Source organism: Cyanistes caeruleus, chromosome 6, assembly GCF_971803275.1.
Source record: "Cyanistes caeruleus chromosome 6, bCyaCae1.hap1.1, whole genome shotgun sequence".
Taxonomy (NCBI): domain Eukaryota; kingdom Metazoa; phylum Chordata; class Aves; order Passeriformes; family Paridae; genus Cyanistes; species Cyanistes caeruleus.
Window position 1 is genome coordinate 46,757,744 of NC_141706.1, and position 16,064 is coordinate 46,773,807.

Sequence of the window (16,064 nt, forward strand, 5' to 3'; positions counted from 1 at the left end):
TCTCTACTGACCAGACTATTTGAGAGGTCTATTTAGAACCTAAGGGAATAAAGCCACTAAAATTATCCTGTTCTTGGGGAACTGGAAATATTTCTAGGCATATTAATTAGTTCTGCTTAACCTTTATCAGAAAGCCTTTTCTGTTAGAGTTTTGGTTTTAGCACCTTAGGAAAAGTCACAAAGTCCTAGGTAAGAGAGATGTAAAATAATAAGCACTGAACAACTTTTGGCACCAACAGTAGTTGGAATGAGTGACTATTTGATTCAAGGCCCCATTAAGTGCTGACATGTTTACAAGCCACACTTTATTACTGAACATACTGGGAATTTGGCAGTAGGGAAGTCTGAATCTGATCCAGTTGAAAAAGGTGAATACATTCCTATCTTCATCTCATTTAACACTACAACTGCCACAGTCTGACTTCATCACAGAATTGTACAAACTGAATTATGAACTTAAAGGAGGTAAGAGCACTTAGCAGCAGCCTGACATGACTCTTTGGTGCATCTGGGGGAGAAGGTCCACAGCCAAAACCATAACTATTCTCAGTTATTGTGAGCTGACTGGATCCCAGAATGATGGGGTTTCTGGCACTGAATGTCACCTGTAGGAGTCAGAAGGTGCAGGTGAGGTCACATAAGGGTGATATGGCAGCACAGGGCAAGCACAGGGCTTTCTCACAACACCAGGACAGCCCCTGCAAGCAAGACATAGGATTCTCCTGTTTACAAGCAACATAAATCAAGAACCCAGGCCTTACAAGTGGCACCATTCCTTCTGGTGATGTTTTGACTCCAAACAGCTGTGCTTTTAGTATGTAGGTGTGAGAAACATACAGGATCTAGGTGGTGGCTGTGAACTCTTCATCTACAGAAGAGAAAAAGAAAAATGAACCTGTGACTGACTGATGGTGACACAGAGAACGAGTCTGAGAAGGATGCAGGTGCAGGGTTACTTACTAGCAAACTCACTCCAGAAATTGTCAGAAATGGCCAAAGAAAAATCAGCTGCAGCTAAGAGGGACTGTGGTTGCACCAGGCTGATCACCAGCTGAGAAGTTGAGAAAGCTTCTCTCCTTAGGCCAGGGAGCAATGAGAAGAAGCGTGGCCAACAGGGATCAGGGTACCAGTGGCCACAGATGGGAGCTGCCATCTGGGAGCAGATTGGAAAAAACAAAACTAATCATTAGAGGACTTGGCAGTATCAGCTCCCAGGACACTCCACCCAGCTGCCCCTAATGCCTGTAAGAGATGTCAGAGCTCAGCATCTTTTGAGACCAGATCGTGTTTGAGCTCTTCATTGCCCAGAAGGACAAGCAGGGCATGGGGGCAGCAGGGTTTTCTGAACCTGTTGCTCCCAGGCTCTGCTTGTACACAGCACAGTCAGGTGCCAGGGCTGCTCGCAGCTCTTTGGTCTGACTTCCTAGCTTTGCATAACAGTTCCTCTCAAAATTCTAAACCTCTTTTGGCCTGTCACTTAGTCATTACAAGTTAATTTCTTATTTTCCTCTGTTGTTATATATGCAATTATTTGTTAAATGATGCAATTACTGTAAGGCATGGACATATGTAGCACAACTCCTGTAGGCTTGCTTTTCTGTATTTCAATAGCACATAATGCAATTTATGACGTGCCAAAATCACTTCTGAATCTACCTCAGAAGGCTCAATTCACACACTGTGGGGACTGACTAATGTACTGGGCACATGACTTGTCTCATGACTTCTTTACATGGGATTTAAACTATTTTTACCCTTCCTTTTGTCTTTCTCACACTAGAGTAATGCAAGTAAACCCATCATCTGACAAAAAAAATCTGTCAGAAGGAAAGTGCCTTAATAAAGGAGATACAGCTGCAGAGCTGGTTGAAGTGTTGTGATGTGGGTGCCAGCTGGCCAGTCTTTTCCCCACATAGATCTGAATGAACAGCTAAACTGCTCCACATTCCACATCCACATTTTATACCCAGGAAGGGTATAAGTTTACAGGTTAATAGCCTGGAGCTCTAAAGAGAAATAGAGAGTAAGGGAAGAAGGCAGTAAAAGCAGTGACAGCGAATGAAAAGGAAGATTCAGAGTACAAAAAAAATATGTATTATCCTATTAGCCAGAAATTATTTTGGCAAAATAACACTTCATAATTTTTTTCATGCATTTAGTCCCATTAAAATGGAATTTTCCAAATTCTCTTTCTCTATGACTAAAAAATAAATTATGAATTATGGACAAGAGAAGCTGTTCACTACTTATACTTAGTCTCAATATATGGTGGTGTTCAAATGCTGTTAATTCTGCCATGCAGGAAGAGTATACTGCTAAGCATTCCCAGAGTCTGATCACAGAGTCAGCCCCTGTGCCTGGGTAATTGTCAGTCAGTTCAAGAGAGGTAGGAGAAGCTGATATGGTTTTGGCTTGCATATTTGTGGGGAAATGGGATGAAGATAAAAAAGTTGCTTTGCCCGGTGGTCTCAGAAATTGGGAAAGGCAAGAAAAGTAGCTTGTGATGGAACAAGAACTTAATGTGGGATAACTGTGAGTTCCCTGCACATGGCCTGAAGAACTTGAGGAGAACTTAGCCCTGGAGTTAGCCCTTCCCCACACTAGGGCCAGCACTACATGCATATAGTGCAGAGGGTGTGCTGGGCAGGAAGCAGGGCTGCAGGAGTACGTCCACAGGTGGAAGAGGGGCTTCAGTAAGAGGAATAGATCTGTCACATCCAGGGAGTTACATTTCTGCTAGGCTTGCACCGACAAAGTGAATCTGCTTCATGGCAGACCAAAATGAAATGTCCAAAATGAGTGAGCCTCAGGAGCCTGTCTTGCTGGCTGATGCCACAGCAGAGAAGGCAATGCAAGCTCCTGACACTAACCTAGGGGTTGTAACTGATATTTTCTGACTATCTGCACTCACTAGCCTTTCCATGCAGTCAGAGTGGTACCTAACAACTGGTATGTATCCAAAGGACATGATCCTGCCAGAATTCTAACAGCCACATGTAATCTGGCTATTGGTAAAGGTGGGGGGAGGAATGTAAATTTCCCTTTAAGATATCTCCCTTTGATGCTGAACATCTTTATTCAACTGCTTTTTACACACCAGGACTATATTATTCCTGATTGCCTCCTCAAGTTGTTAACAGAGCAGTGGGAGCAGCTAGCTGAAACCAGGGATGGACCACATCCCTGTTTGTGCATTCCCTGTTAAACACTGTAGCACTTGTGGTCTGCATACCATCAGTTTGACACAACTGTTCTGGTCTTTTCTGGTGGCTCTCCTCTTATTTTCTGCCTCAGGAAGTCAGTCATCTGATTGAACAAGTCTTGCACTCATTTTTGTAACAGTAGCATTTATCCATGATTTAGGAACAGAACTTTCTAAATTGTTACAAATGGAAGGAAATTCAAAAAACATTATAACACAAGAACAAAGACTATTTTGTTAGAGGCTACAGACTGAACTGGAAAATGGCTTTGTTGAGAGGGGAATTTGTCTTAAGGTTAGACTGCTGAATGCATATAACAACACAGAGAAATATGATCTCTAAGTATAGAGTTTGATGAAGGAATTCCAAATGAAAGGTTTTTGTGGAAATACAGCCTCCAGCTGCACTGATATGTCTCACTGCAGCTGTGCCAGCAACACCCAATGGCCAAGATGAAAATACTGGGATTCTTTCTGCTGTTTGTAAGCCAGAATGTTCTGAGTTGCCCTACCTCTGCTGGCAATATCAGCTGCATGCTTAAATTAAGACTTAAAAAACAACAATAAAAAGTTTTTGCCTGATGTCAGAAGTTCTCAAGAAGTTCAATCACATTGCAGACTGGAGAGAAGCTGCAACAATTCACTGGATGTGAAATGGATAAACAAGGAGGATACATTTGCTCCCGCAAGATAAAGGAATGGGGAGAACCAGGGAATAATAATGTATAAGGAGTAAAACTGTGCTGTTGTTGCACAGTGTTACTTAGCTTTATTAAGTAGTTTAATTTATTTAATAAAGATGGGGAGACACAATACACCACTTATCAATATAATTTTTCTCTGTAGATCCTGAGAAGGCCTTTGCAGACATTATGGGCACAGAATCCGTATGCTTGGAAGGCTGATAGAAGTGCTGCCTGCCTCACGCTTGACTCAAAATTTGAGTAAGCCTTACATAAATCTGAACCACAATGGTCTAGGACCTAAAGGTGTCAAAGACATTTTTAGTGCTATGGTGGTGAGTAGCTAGTAACAGTGGGGCAAGTGTTTTCAAGAACAATAGGAATTTTAGGCCTCTCTCAGGCCTGGAAGTCATCAATGTGTTCACAGTATGGGAGAAAAAACATAGAAACTCTGAGCATCCCTAATGTTTGTCATCCTCTGCAAATGAAAGTTTTGTGTGGCAGCTGATGTCCTTTAATGGAGTTACCCCCAAAAGCAACTGATGCTCTTCCATGGGACACAAGCCCTCAGAGCTTCTGTCCCCTACAGGGCCACAGATGGGGCTGGAGTGACTCATATCCTACTCTGGGTTCTGCATAGGAAGGTTCTGCATTCACCATGGACAGGCTCAAGATACCTGAATTGAAGCTGGGACCTGAACCTGGGCTCCAGGCTGGCACAAAGTAACAGGAAGTCCTACCCCCTCGAAATCCGTCCAGGAAAACATCTTTTTTGTATGCCAATTCCCACTGCCATGGCTGTCGAATCCCCTGATCACTGCTCCAGACCCACAATGCTCCCTGAAATCCAAAGGAAATGTCCAGTGTCTCAACAATTAACTAAGAAAACTACCCTCCTTGTTAATTTTACAGTAATTTTTTGTATGTCTTTGTTTACCTTTCTGTCTTCCCAGTCCAACACAACCATTACACAATTAGAGCTGGAAGACAACGGCATTTTGGTAGAAGGAGCTATATGTGTAGGAGAGATGTTGTGAGAGAATTCATCCCTTCAAGAACTGGTACCTTCATGATCTGACGTAGCTCATACTCAAAATTATTGCTCATCAAGTTCAATCTTCAAAAAAACCCCAATTTTAACCAAACAACTGTTGTTCCCAGGCAAAAACATTCACATTCTGAAGGCCATGATATTTTCTGCTGCAATACTTTTAACATGTACAAGCTTCTGAAAAGCAGAAGTGTGCATATAGAGGCAGTCTGGTGAGTCTGGAACTGTTATCTTCATTAGATGATGTGACAATAATTACCATAACTAAGTTGTTCCAGCTTATGCTTAGCTAACAGTAAATACATTTTGGTCAGGAAATTTTATTCTCCAATGTGACATGGAGAAACTTTTCTAAAAAGATTAAGGGAATAATGTTCAGAAATGAACTGGTGGAGATGTTCCTTCAATTTGAAACTAGGTTATACAAAATGCATTTTGATAGGCCATGGGGTCTTGTGTTTCACTGAAAGAAAAGATTCTTGGCGAAATGCCTCTTGGTTCACTGAAGACAAAGATCTCTGTAAAACTGATGACTCTAAGGCTTTATTTCTGTTAGAAGGATACAGGGTTAAATACTTCTATAACCTACACATTAATTACTGTCTGGCTAACACTTCTCATATCGCTTGTCTTGCATTATTCCCTTGGTATAATACACTAAGAAGACAGTAAAACCAATACATTCTTTGGACTCATCCCTCTTATACTCCATTCTTTTCTTCCAAAACATCTCTAATAAGCACCTAGACACATCAGGAGCTGAAACCATTGCCAGTTTGCTTTTGAATAATTTGTCCTACCTTGATGTTTTTCAGCTCTTAGAGGGCTGTATGCACACAAATACTGATAGCAGTAGAAGTGAAGTAGTATGTGTTTCATTCCCATCTCTCACTCTGAAAATATTACTAGGTCTATGGGCAAAATCAGTCTTTCAGCTACTCCTCTGATGGGAACCCAGATTAACAGTGGAAATCTAGACTTAAAGTGATTAAATATTTGACCTGCTCGATTTCCAGCATCTTTGAAAACCAGTCCCTCAAGTGGAACTTAGTTAATTTCTGGAGCATCTCCTATATCTTTGGGTAATTCTACTCCATGGAGCAAAGTAGAATAGTAACAAATGTCCCTGTTGGGTCTGGCTGACATGGAGGTAATTTTCCCCATAGCCGCCCCCATAATTCTGTGATTTGTATTGGTAGCTAGAAAGGTGTTGATAAACACAGGAAAGTTTTGGCTCCCAAGGCATCAAGCACTGTCTCTCCAACATCTCCCTTCATCACTAGGTTGGTAGTGGGCAAGATCCTGGGAGGGAACATAACCAGGACAGCTGATCCAGCCTCACCAAAGGGCTATTCCACACCATATGACATCTCCTTGTCAATAAAAGCTAAGAGAAAGGCAAGGGGTAGAGGGAAGGGATGATGGGAAGTGGCAGCACATTTGTAAATACAATGTTTGTCTTCTGGCCCACTATGTGTATACACCACTACACAACACCATGTGTACTAAAGCCTGACTTTCTGAGAAGTGGCTGGACATCATCTAGTGATGGGAGATAGAGAATAAATCTTTTATTTTCTTCTGCTTTAGTGTGTGACCTTTTCTTTCGCCTTATTAAATTGCCTTTATCTTGATTTAAAATGGCATTTTCTATCTTATTTTCTCCCCGGTTCTGCAGAGGAGGGGAGTGACAGGCTTGGTGAGCACCTGGTGTCCAACCAAGGTCAACCCACCACAACATTTTACAGCTGGAAATGGACTGTGATGGACTGGAGCTTTTACCTAAAAGCACATCTTTCTGCAGACCCCAGCACAGTGCCAAAGGAGAGATCAGTGCATAGTTAACATTCTTTTCTTCCCCATGAAACAACTTTGGAGACTGCACCATACTTTGCTGAGGCACTAATAATGAGTTACCTGAAATCCAAGTTTATTTGCATCCCTCACTTAGCGTGATTTCACTTGGCAATGCCCACATGATTTCCTGGAATAATTCTGCTAAGTGCTTAGTTCAGAAATAAGAGGCTGAGAGGACACAGTGCTGGATGAACTGCATCAACATTTTTTCAGGATAGCTGTGTGTGTCTGGCTGAGAAACAAACCTTCAGAACCATGTAAGAGAACACAACTTCATAAAAGTTTGCAATCCTCCAGTAAATATTTTTACTGGAGAGTATAGACTTCTCTGGATAGTTCCTGTCTCAAAGCCTCTTAATCATTTGGTACCTTCAGAAGCTGCCCTGATCAAAGCCTTGATCTGTTACCAGAAAGAGCTCTTTGTCATGGGACAATGGGAGTGCAACAGGGACAGGAACAGAATTGCAGGATGTGTTGCAGGCCAGACATGCACTGTATGAGAGAAGTATGCACACCACGAAGTCCTATTGCTTTTGATGTTTGGGAAAATAATCACTATGATGTTATATGCCCATTTGGGGACACACAGTGCAACAATCTCTGTGCTGCTGCTGTCCCATGCGCTGAAGATTTCAATATGTCTGATATCCCTCTTTTTCATCCTCACGTGGGTGCCTTTGTATGGCATCTGGCTGGAAGATCACATTACCTCTGCATTTTTGTCTCTCTGTAGAGCAATTAAAAAATGAAGGAGCTGAACCTCAGCTACAAGGTGTTCTCTGAGAAAGGAGGACAGCTCCTTTCAGGAGCTCATTTCAGGACAGGCAGAGAGGGGCTAGCTTCACCAGGCTGACCCCAAAACCTGCACACTCCTGAGCCCAATCCCAGCAAAAGATGGTGACCCTTCCAGCTCCAGCTTCCTGTTGCTGAACCCACACCCCTGCCATGATGTGGGTGGTATGGAATTAAATACTGCTAGAAACTCCACCACTTTTCTCTACAGCTCTACACTTTTCCCTACTTCATCTGGGTTCTGAATTTGTTCACGTGAAAATTCTCAGGCTGGGGGATCAGAAAATTTCTTCAGAGTTCGGCCCATTCTCTCCCATTCTCTACACCACTCAGGATTTCCCACACCTGAGTCTACTTCTGGGGCAGGGGTCTCGTTGTCTCCTCTGGATATCTCAGCCCTCACTCTAGAGAAGTTGTAGACCATACAGAGGAAGCTTAACAGCTGAACTACCAGGAAAGTGACCAGGAAAGTGGCATCCTTGACACTCAGGGGAAACTGGATATTCTCAAAGAGGGACATAACAGTCTCAAAGCAGAAGAAGGAAAGAAAAGGCTGAAAAGCCTCATCCCCTGCTCTTCCTCTAACAAACTGGGTGCAATTACCAATAAACTCCCAAAATGTGCTACTGGGACTGGGAGGCAGGGTCGGGTGAAGAAACCATAAGCCAAACATACCTGACAGAAACTTCAGTAGTTCTATGAACTTTCTATAAATAATTATCACCGAGCCCAGCACAATAACCATTCTAATCCGTACCCCTCTACTCTAAAAGAAGGAAAAGACAGGTATTAAAACCTCAAAAAATTCTAGGGACCAGATCCACATGAAGGCCTCCACCCCGAGAGACATTATGCATCCAAGCAACGTGGCCACTGACTACTTTATCCCAATACAGAATAAATACAACCAAAAAAACAACCAACTATCAGTACAGGTTTTTCCACTTTTTCACCCCACGTTGGGTGCCAAAAACTGTATTTGTCCTAGTTTAGGGTAAATCAGGGAGGAAACTCTAAATGGGGGTTTCTCCAGGGAAATGACCCCTCCCCACCAACTGGTCCAGGAAAGGAAAAAAATTCCTTGGAGAGAAGTGGAAAAAACTGTTTATTTAACAGAAATTGAATAATATTAAATAATAAAACCTCTTGCTGTTCGATGGGATGGTAAGTCTAGGAAGAAAAGTCCTTTTCATGTGGTGTAACTCGGCTTGCTCAGGTTCTTATCAGTCCCTCCAGCGCTGGAAAAGTGCCGAGGCCCAGGCCCCGGTGGGCCACAGGCGTGAGCCCCGGAGTTTGGCTGGGTGTTCAGTCCAGAGCAGGCTTGCACAGATCTAAGAAAAAAAAAGGAAAAAAAACAAAGGTCCAGGGAACTCTTCTGCCTCGGCTAGCTAAAGCTAACTAAAAGCCAGAGAGAAGCTCTGTCCTGCTGTCTGTCCATGCTGCAGACACCACAGTCCAGGAGCAGGATGTGTGGGAGTGATGTTTTTCCTTAACACAAACTGCGCGCTTCTTCTTCCCCCTCTCTTGCTCTCAAAGCCAGTCTTAAAGGTGCAGATCTTAATATATAACATAAACCAGACGATTGGGGATACCAGTATCATAGTCACCCCAGGACACCATGACAAAACCACAACCCCTCCAGTCAGAGAGAAAAAAGGCAGAGATTACGAGTTGAGAGGGGAACAATTTACTGGAAACAGCAATGAGATAATGAGATAAGAAAATGAACAGTAACAACAACAATGTTCAAAACAAAATTATACAAAAAGAGTATGATTTACATGCAAAAAATGCTCACCAACTGCCTTGACATGGCATAATCCCGAAAGAAGGAACGATGGATTCTCTGTGCCTCTGCTTTTCCTGGACTGCAAGTCACACCCACCTTCCTCCTGGAGGTGACAGTCCTGCATTTCCAACCCTGTCGGTGGCATGAGGTGGTGACAATAACAACCTAGACATGCCCATGGGGGTCCAGGCTCTGCCCTCTCATGGCTACTGCAAAAAAATTGACTCTATCCTGGTCAAAAACCAGGACACAGGAGTACAGGCGCTGGGGAGATAGATGATGCCAGCACAGTGAACATGCATTTCCTTCTTTAGCAAGAATGCCCCATGACCTGATGGGTAGTACAAAAATCAGGGCACCCAGATCCAGAGCTTTCTGGCTGGGTCACAGGCTCACCTTCGTCACCACAGGTGACTATCAACTAGGGGTCATGTATGGGAACAGAACACACGCAGCATGAGAAACCACAGTAACAAAGCAGTCTGTCAGAGAGGAAGAAGCTGAAAGAGAAATCCCTCAGGGCATATAAAGCAGAAAATTGCACTCTGCTAAAATCCCATAGGATTGGACCTGTTGTTTCTTTTTACTGCAAAGTTCAGGAGCTACTTCTGTTTTTCGTAAGTAGCCCAAACCTAATGGTTTTAGCCATTGCACAGTAAGCAGCAAGAGACACAGAACAGGAAGGAATAAAATTAAGCTGCCTAATCTGTCTGGTCAGACAAAGTGAGAACCCGAGTGTGCTAGTAGTCCTTCAGAGGAAAAGCAAACAAATTAGTATTTCAGTAATCTTGGGAGCTGTTACTACACTGACCAAGACTTGCATGAATATCTGAATGCCCTTCTTCCCTCAGTATGTTCCACACACCTGCTACCATAATGGCCACAAGTATGTGCTGTGAGTATCCAGTGATCCTTGAGCATCTCAATAATGCAATGCCTTCCATTTCATTAATGTCTTCCTTCTCCTGGTTCAGTATTTCCTCTGATATGTTCCCTTTTCTAATTGAAGTCCATATCTTTAAAATATGGAACAATTAAAACTGAAGCAAGGGAAAGGCAATGGGCTTCTGCCTTGAAAAAGCCTGCAGGCAACGCACAGATCAGTACTAAAACTTTTGAACTTCCTAGTCCAGAGAAATGCCTCTCCAAATTTCAAGGTTTTACATCTCTTCTCTCCTTCCAGCACACTTGAAGCAGGAGCAGCAGAGATTACTGCAGAACCTGTTTCTTTCTGTTTTGTTTCTAAAAGGAATATTTTTAAGTCAGCTAAATTCACCATCTGCCTCCATCCAGCCTTCCATACATGGAAAATTTGGATGAGAAATTCTCTCAGAGAATGTGAAGCAAGTGTTGGCAGCAAGTCCTATCCCTCCCACTGTCACAGCAGACACAAATGAATTCACACATACCCTGCTCTAAGTAGAACTTACACCTTGAGGTGTGTTATGCATGTGAATTGGCATTGGCACATGTACAGCTGGGCACAGCTATCGTATGAAGCTGAATTCCTCTCCTCTGCTAACCAAACATAAGTAGAGCAAATCTTGATATTTTAGATGTGGCAAGGAGACCCCGGCCATTTTTCATAGTGAGAAAAACAGGCAGTGTCTATTAATATAAGAAATCCTCCCTCTCTCTACCTTTCTCCTTCACAATGTAAATGATTTGCTAAGAATTTCTTCAAGCACAGGATAAACTGTCATTGCCACAACAGGGCAATGACACAACAGTACCTAAAACAGAGGAGTATTAACCAGCCCTGGCAAAAGAATGCCAAAACTGTCTTCTAGTAAAACAGGGGTCAATAATCCCTGAAAGGGCAAAACTGAATAACCAGCTAAAATACCTCCAGAGGTGAGAATTGAGAGCTAAGACACCTTCTCAATCCAAGATCAGACTCTAGGAATTCAGCTCAGAAAAGTCAGTTCGCTTATGAGCTGCATTCTCAGCTAGATCTAACATCACCATCCTGAGAGCCTGCAAATGACACTATGGTGGTTGAGGGGCATCTTTCAAGATGTTAATGTCTCAGACCTGTCCCTGGACACCCCTGTCTTTGTAAATCACTGCAACCACACCAGTCTTTGGGCCTGCTGTTTCAGATTATGTAAATAAACCTGTATGTGTGCCTTGCTCATAACCAGGCTTAAGGTAATGTCACTATCTCACCCAGAGGCATTCCTCTCTCTCTGTAGCCACTCAGATCATCATAGGAGCTGATAGCACAAAGGGCCTGAACAAGAACATGTCTTCTGCTGGCCAACGTTAACAAAGGAACTTTTCTTTCTAATCTTGGGAGTGTGGACTTCACATGAGGTCCAAGGTGGAGGAGAGATGATGTTCATGCACTAAAAGAGGCACACACCCTGTAATGCCAGATAGCCATACCTTGTAGCAGGCAGACCAGCATGAGTTCTGATCTTCTGTGCTGCCAAGAGGAGCCAAGTGAATGGGAAATGTCCCAAGGGGCACAACTCCATCCAGAGGGGCCCTACTAGCAAGTACACATTGAAATGCAGCCCACTGCCTCAGCCTCTCCCCATCACACGACTGAATATGATCCACATCACATCCTTCTGCATGACAGATGTAAAGAACCTGATATATGGAGTTTCACATTAGGAGACAGAGAGAAACTGAGAAGGTAACTCCACTTGACTTGAAAGCTTGCAGACTTCTGTGGGACAGAGACCAGATAGGATGAATAACCCATTGAAAGGGAACACAGTTTTTCCGTATGCCTGCTGAAGAATGGGAAGAAAGGATCATTCTTGAGGTTACAGCATGCCCTCTGCAAGACATGACATCCTCATTCTCACCATGTCTAGATCTATGTTTCTTATTTTACAGACGGCCAGTAATCCCCTGACCAAAGAAAATGCCACTGCACTAGTCACAACCTTCAGAAAGAACATATCTCCCTCCAAATTCAAGACTCCAGGACCATACACTATGCATTTTTAGGAAGTGGGTGGATCATAAAACTGCCCCTTTTCAAGACTGTTTTGCCACTTGCTGTTTGTTTTATTTATGCACAGTCATTTATAAAAAAAGGCTAGTATTTCACAACACTTCCAGGAGCCATGCAGAATCTGGCTTTGGTCTAGCTCTGGAGAGGTGTTTATAGTTTCACATTTCACTCCCTTCCATTTTCTAACAGCAGAACTAGAACAAGGAGTGAATTACCACTGGAGGACGATTTCTATTTATCCCCTGAGCTGTCTTTCGCCAGGGTAGCCTAAGATGTTCGACACTGTTAAGTGCTTTGATACTCCATCAGTGTGTCTGAGGAATAGAAGATGGATGCTTCAAGGCATTGAAAGCAAAGCAATTCTATTTTAAAAAATGCAAATCAAACATTAAAAGGCTGGTAGGAAGCAAAAAGAAACCAAACAGACCAAATCTTAGTATACTCTGTAGCAAGGTGAGAGCATGATGCCTATTGTTGTAACCTTGTGTGCTGCCTCTACTGCTTCTAAAATATGAGGCTGAGAAATGCTCCTAAGCTCCTGAGTGAGGGCAGGGGTTGTATTGCAGACCAACACGGGGGAGACATCTGGCTATGTATTAGTCCAATCCTGGTTTTCCCATCCATCCACTGGTTCTTCATTGGAGTGGTTACAGAAGGTGTCGGGGGTCTCAGAGCCCTCCATCCATGTTTGGGAGCACAGTGATTAAAGGAAAGAGAGCTTCCACAAAAATTAAATTTGGGACTTGGAATGTAAATATTATGTTCAAACTTGAAACAAACTAAAAATAAAGTTGATGGGCAGTTTTGGACACTCATGTAATGAATTGTATCTAAGTTACATCTGCATGTGCTTCTTTCTTACTATGTTAATGAAAGAAACTAAAAATAAGCAGAATAAATAATATTTATTTATGTCTTTCCTGAGAGTATCAAGTACTTTCAGCAGAGATCATGTGAAGAACAGGCATTCCTCTAGGGTAAAGATTTTTTCCTGCATAAATTAAGATCAAAGAGAATTATCTTCCAAGTCTGCAAGAAGTCAGGCCTCTTTCTGCAAAGGAAAACTAAAACAGACTGTATGAGTGCAAAGGACTGCATTACCGTAGACATGGTCCTGCTAGTTTTATTACTAATAATCTAAACAATAAAATTGGGAAAAATAATAAATTTTAGCTAAATTCTGAACAATTAAAAGAGATCATTGAAATGCATTTATTTAAAGGGAAACACTTCAGAAACTTTGAGGCAAGAAGTTAATCTTCAACCTAAATCTCACTATGAATCTGCTTTTTAGGGTTAACAGCTATTGTCTTCACCTCACCCTTGCAAAAGCCTAAATAACCTGGCATTTCACAAGATAAATGGTCAATGACATAAATTTACAATGACATTTCAGTATCCCAATCAAATGCTTGTAGGTAAGCATCTAATCTGTCTGGCAGATTTCATTCCACCTGTGATGTAGGGAGTCTTGCATTTCAATACTGAGTAATTGTAAATATACAGTGCCGAAAGACCTTATATTGTCTTAAATATTGGAGAAATTAGTAAAGGTGTTAGTCCTTTACAGGAAACTTAAGGGAAGACATAAATAAAAGCCTTTTCTGCCCCTTTTCTCAGTGATGTGTGTTTATCTTGACTTCTAAAGAATGAATAATTAGTGCATCTACAAGAAGAATTTGGAATAAGGATATCTAGAAACCTTTGCATGAGTTTGACAGTAATAGCAATGGTGAAGCAATAGAAAGGCACATTTTTAACAACAGTTTATTCCTTCTGACAAGATTTCTAAGCGTGACTGTTCCCTACATTCTTTTTATAATCTTTTCTTTATAGGGTTCCAAACTGCAGATACTGACAGCCAAACACTTTCGGAAATCATGAATCAAAGTAGCCAGCACATGCTCATCTTCAGCATTACAGTACATGAGAAACTACTGTTGCCTTTCAGCTGCCTGTGTGTTGTTTTTCTGGACTGAACTGACAAATGTGCAGAGATGCCCAAGCTGGTTCCCTCCAGGTGCTGCCCGACCCCAGAACTGTTTGTTAGGCCAGATATGGTGCTCTGGCTATGCTGCTACACTGGCAGTCCACCAGCTTTGTCATGGGCTTAAACCAGGCTGGCAACCCTGGGGAGAGCCAGCAGCCTTAAAGGCAGCTCGAGCTTTCCTGTGCTGCATTCCCAGGAGTAGGTCACTGCTGCTGTCCATAGTGCAAGGATGTTGGAATGGCTTCTTCAGAGAGCCACTCCACATCCATCAAACCCTTGGTGCTGAATGAAAGCTAATAAACCCAGCTGGACCCAGACTGGTTCAAGACTGGGTTTTAGTAACAGTCAAGAGCTTATTGCACAGTAGATAATAAGCTTGTAGACAGATCTGCAGAACAGTAGATCATAAGTTTCCAAAAAGAAGCTGTAAGAATGCATTGGCAAACTATAAATAAACTTTAGGGGAAAATACAGTGCTTGAACCTCTCACAATAACAGAAACAAAAGCTTTCATAAATTTCCTGAGCTGCCTTGAAACTTTCAAAAATTAAGTATATAGCTAACATAATACATTAACAATCCCCTGTCATCATAGGTATGAGCAAAATCATAGTCGTGTCTTTATGAGATCAATCAATACAAAGGAAAATTTATCATAACTTAAATTTAGAGGAATAATTTACAGTGGCATCAATAATATTTGCATTGACAGCTTACCTTCTAACATTTCAAACCCATGAATCAGGACACTGTGCTACTGCCCATTCAGTATGTGCATAAAACTTACATCATGAGCTCTGAAACACTCTCACTGCCATGTTTGAAATTCTTAGGAAAAAAACAAATGTTGGGCCTTCTTCTGCTGACTGGAACTCCTTAGGGTTACACAATGAAGCAGAGCTTTTCCAAAAGTTCTGTTCAACTGGAGACACCTGCCCCCTTCCCAGAGAAGATCATCTTTCTTGTGGGCTATAAAGCTCCATTGCTGGAGATACTAATCCTTTCAGGCCTCAGGTGATTTTGATTCTTCAGAACTCTATGGCACTTTGTGGTCATTAACTGTTCAACTTGCAGTCTGTGTCTTCATAGAATGGAGAGGAGACCCATTTAGGACTGTCTCAGGGATGAACATCACTTGAATTGCCGAAAATCAGAGGTCTCTGGCACAGACATTTACTAATGAACACCTACCTTGCATTAAGCTAATTTCTACACAAATTAGTAAATCTTTTTTGGTCTCAGACATGGAAAAAGAGAAAGATAAAAACTTATTTACAGTTTGGTCTTCAGGAGTTTCCTGCAAGTGAAGAGCAGAGATAGCAGAAGGCACCATCCTTAGGAGAGAATGGCTAATGTATTTATGAACACAAGAAAGGCTTTGTTGTTCTCTGGGTGTCCACACTGACTGCACCTTCCTTGTTACCCTATGTAACACAGTAAGTTGGTGAATGAAACTTTCGTCAAGTTGCAGGATTTGGTGTGCCAAATGCATCCTGAACTAGATGTCATCTACAGTAAGGTCAAAGGCTGTATCCCCAAGATCCCAAACAGCATCCAAATCCCATGGAAGTACACATGCTGCAGACACTTGGAGGGATGGAGATTCAAAGGGGTACATTTTCTTTCAAGTAAGAAACTCAGCCAAGTTCCTTCAGAAAAGTAAATGCACAAAGAGAATCACAATGTTCACACATCTCAGTACACACAGACTGACTAAACAAAGCCTTTG

At 42.2% G+C, this 16,064-nt stretch overlaps 1 protein-coding gene across 4 annotated transcripts in view; it reads right to left on the bottom strand.

Moving 5' to 3' along the window:
- Positions 1–16,064, bottom strand: part of ANGEL1 (angel homolog 1) — a 74,939-nt gene that overhangs the window by 12,606 nt on the left and 46,269 nt on the right. The window contains exons 1-2 of one of the 4 annotated variants that reach the window (XM_086893388.1): positions 961–1,153; positions 762–868 (exon numbers count right to left, since the gene is read on the bottom strand). The exons of 1 other annotated variant lie outside the window; for it this stretch is intronic. The gene's annotated coding sequence lies outside the window, so the exon portion shown is untranslated. Of the gene's footprint in view, positions 1–761; positions 869–960; positions 1,154–8,728; positions 9,090–9,383; positions 10,305–16,064 lie in introns of those variants that run through there. 2 more of the 4 variants (XM_086893387.1, XM_086893385.1) reach the window with 2 other exon arrangements.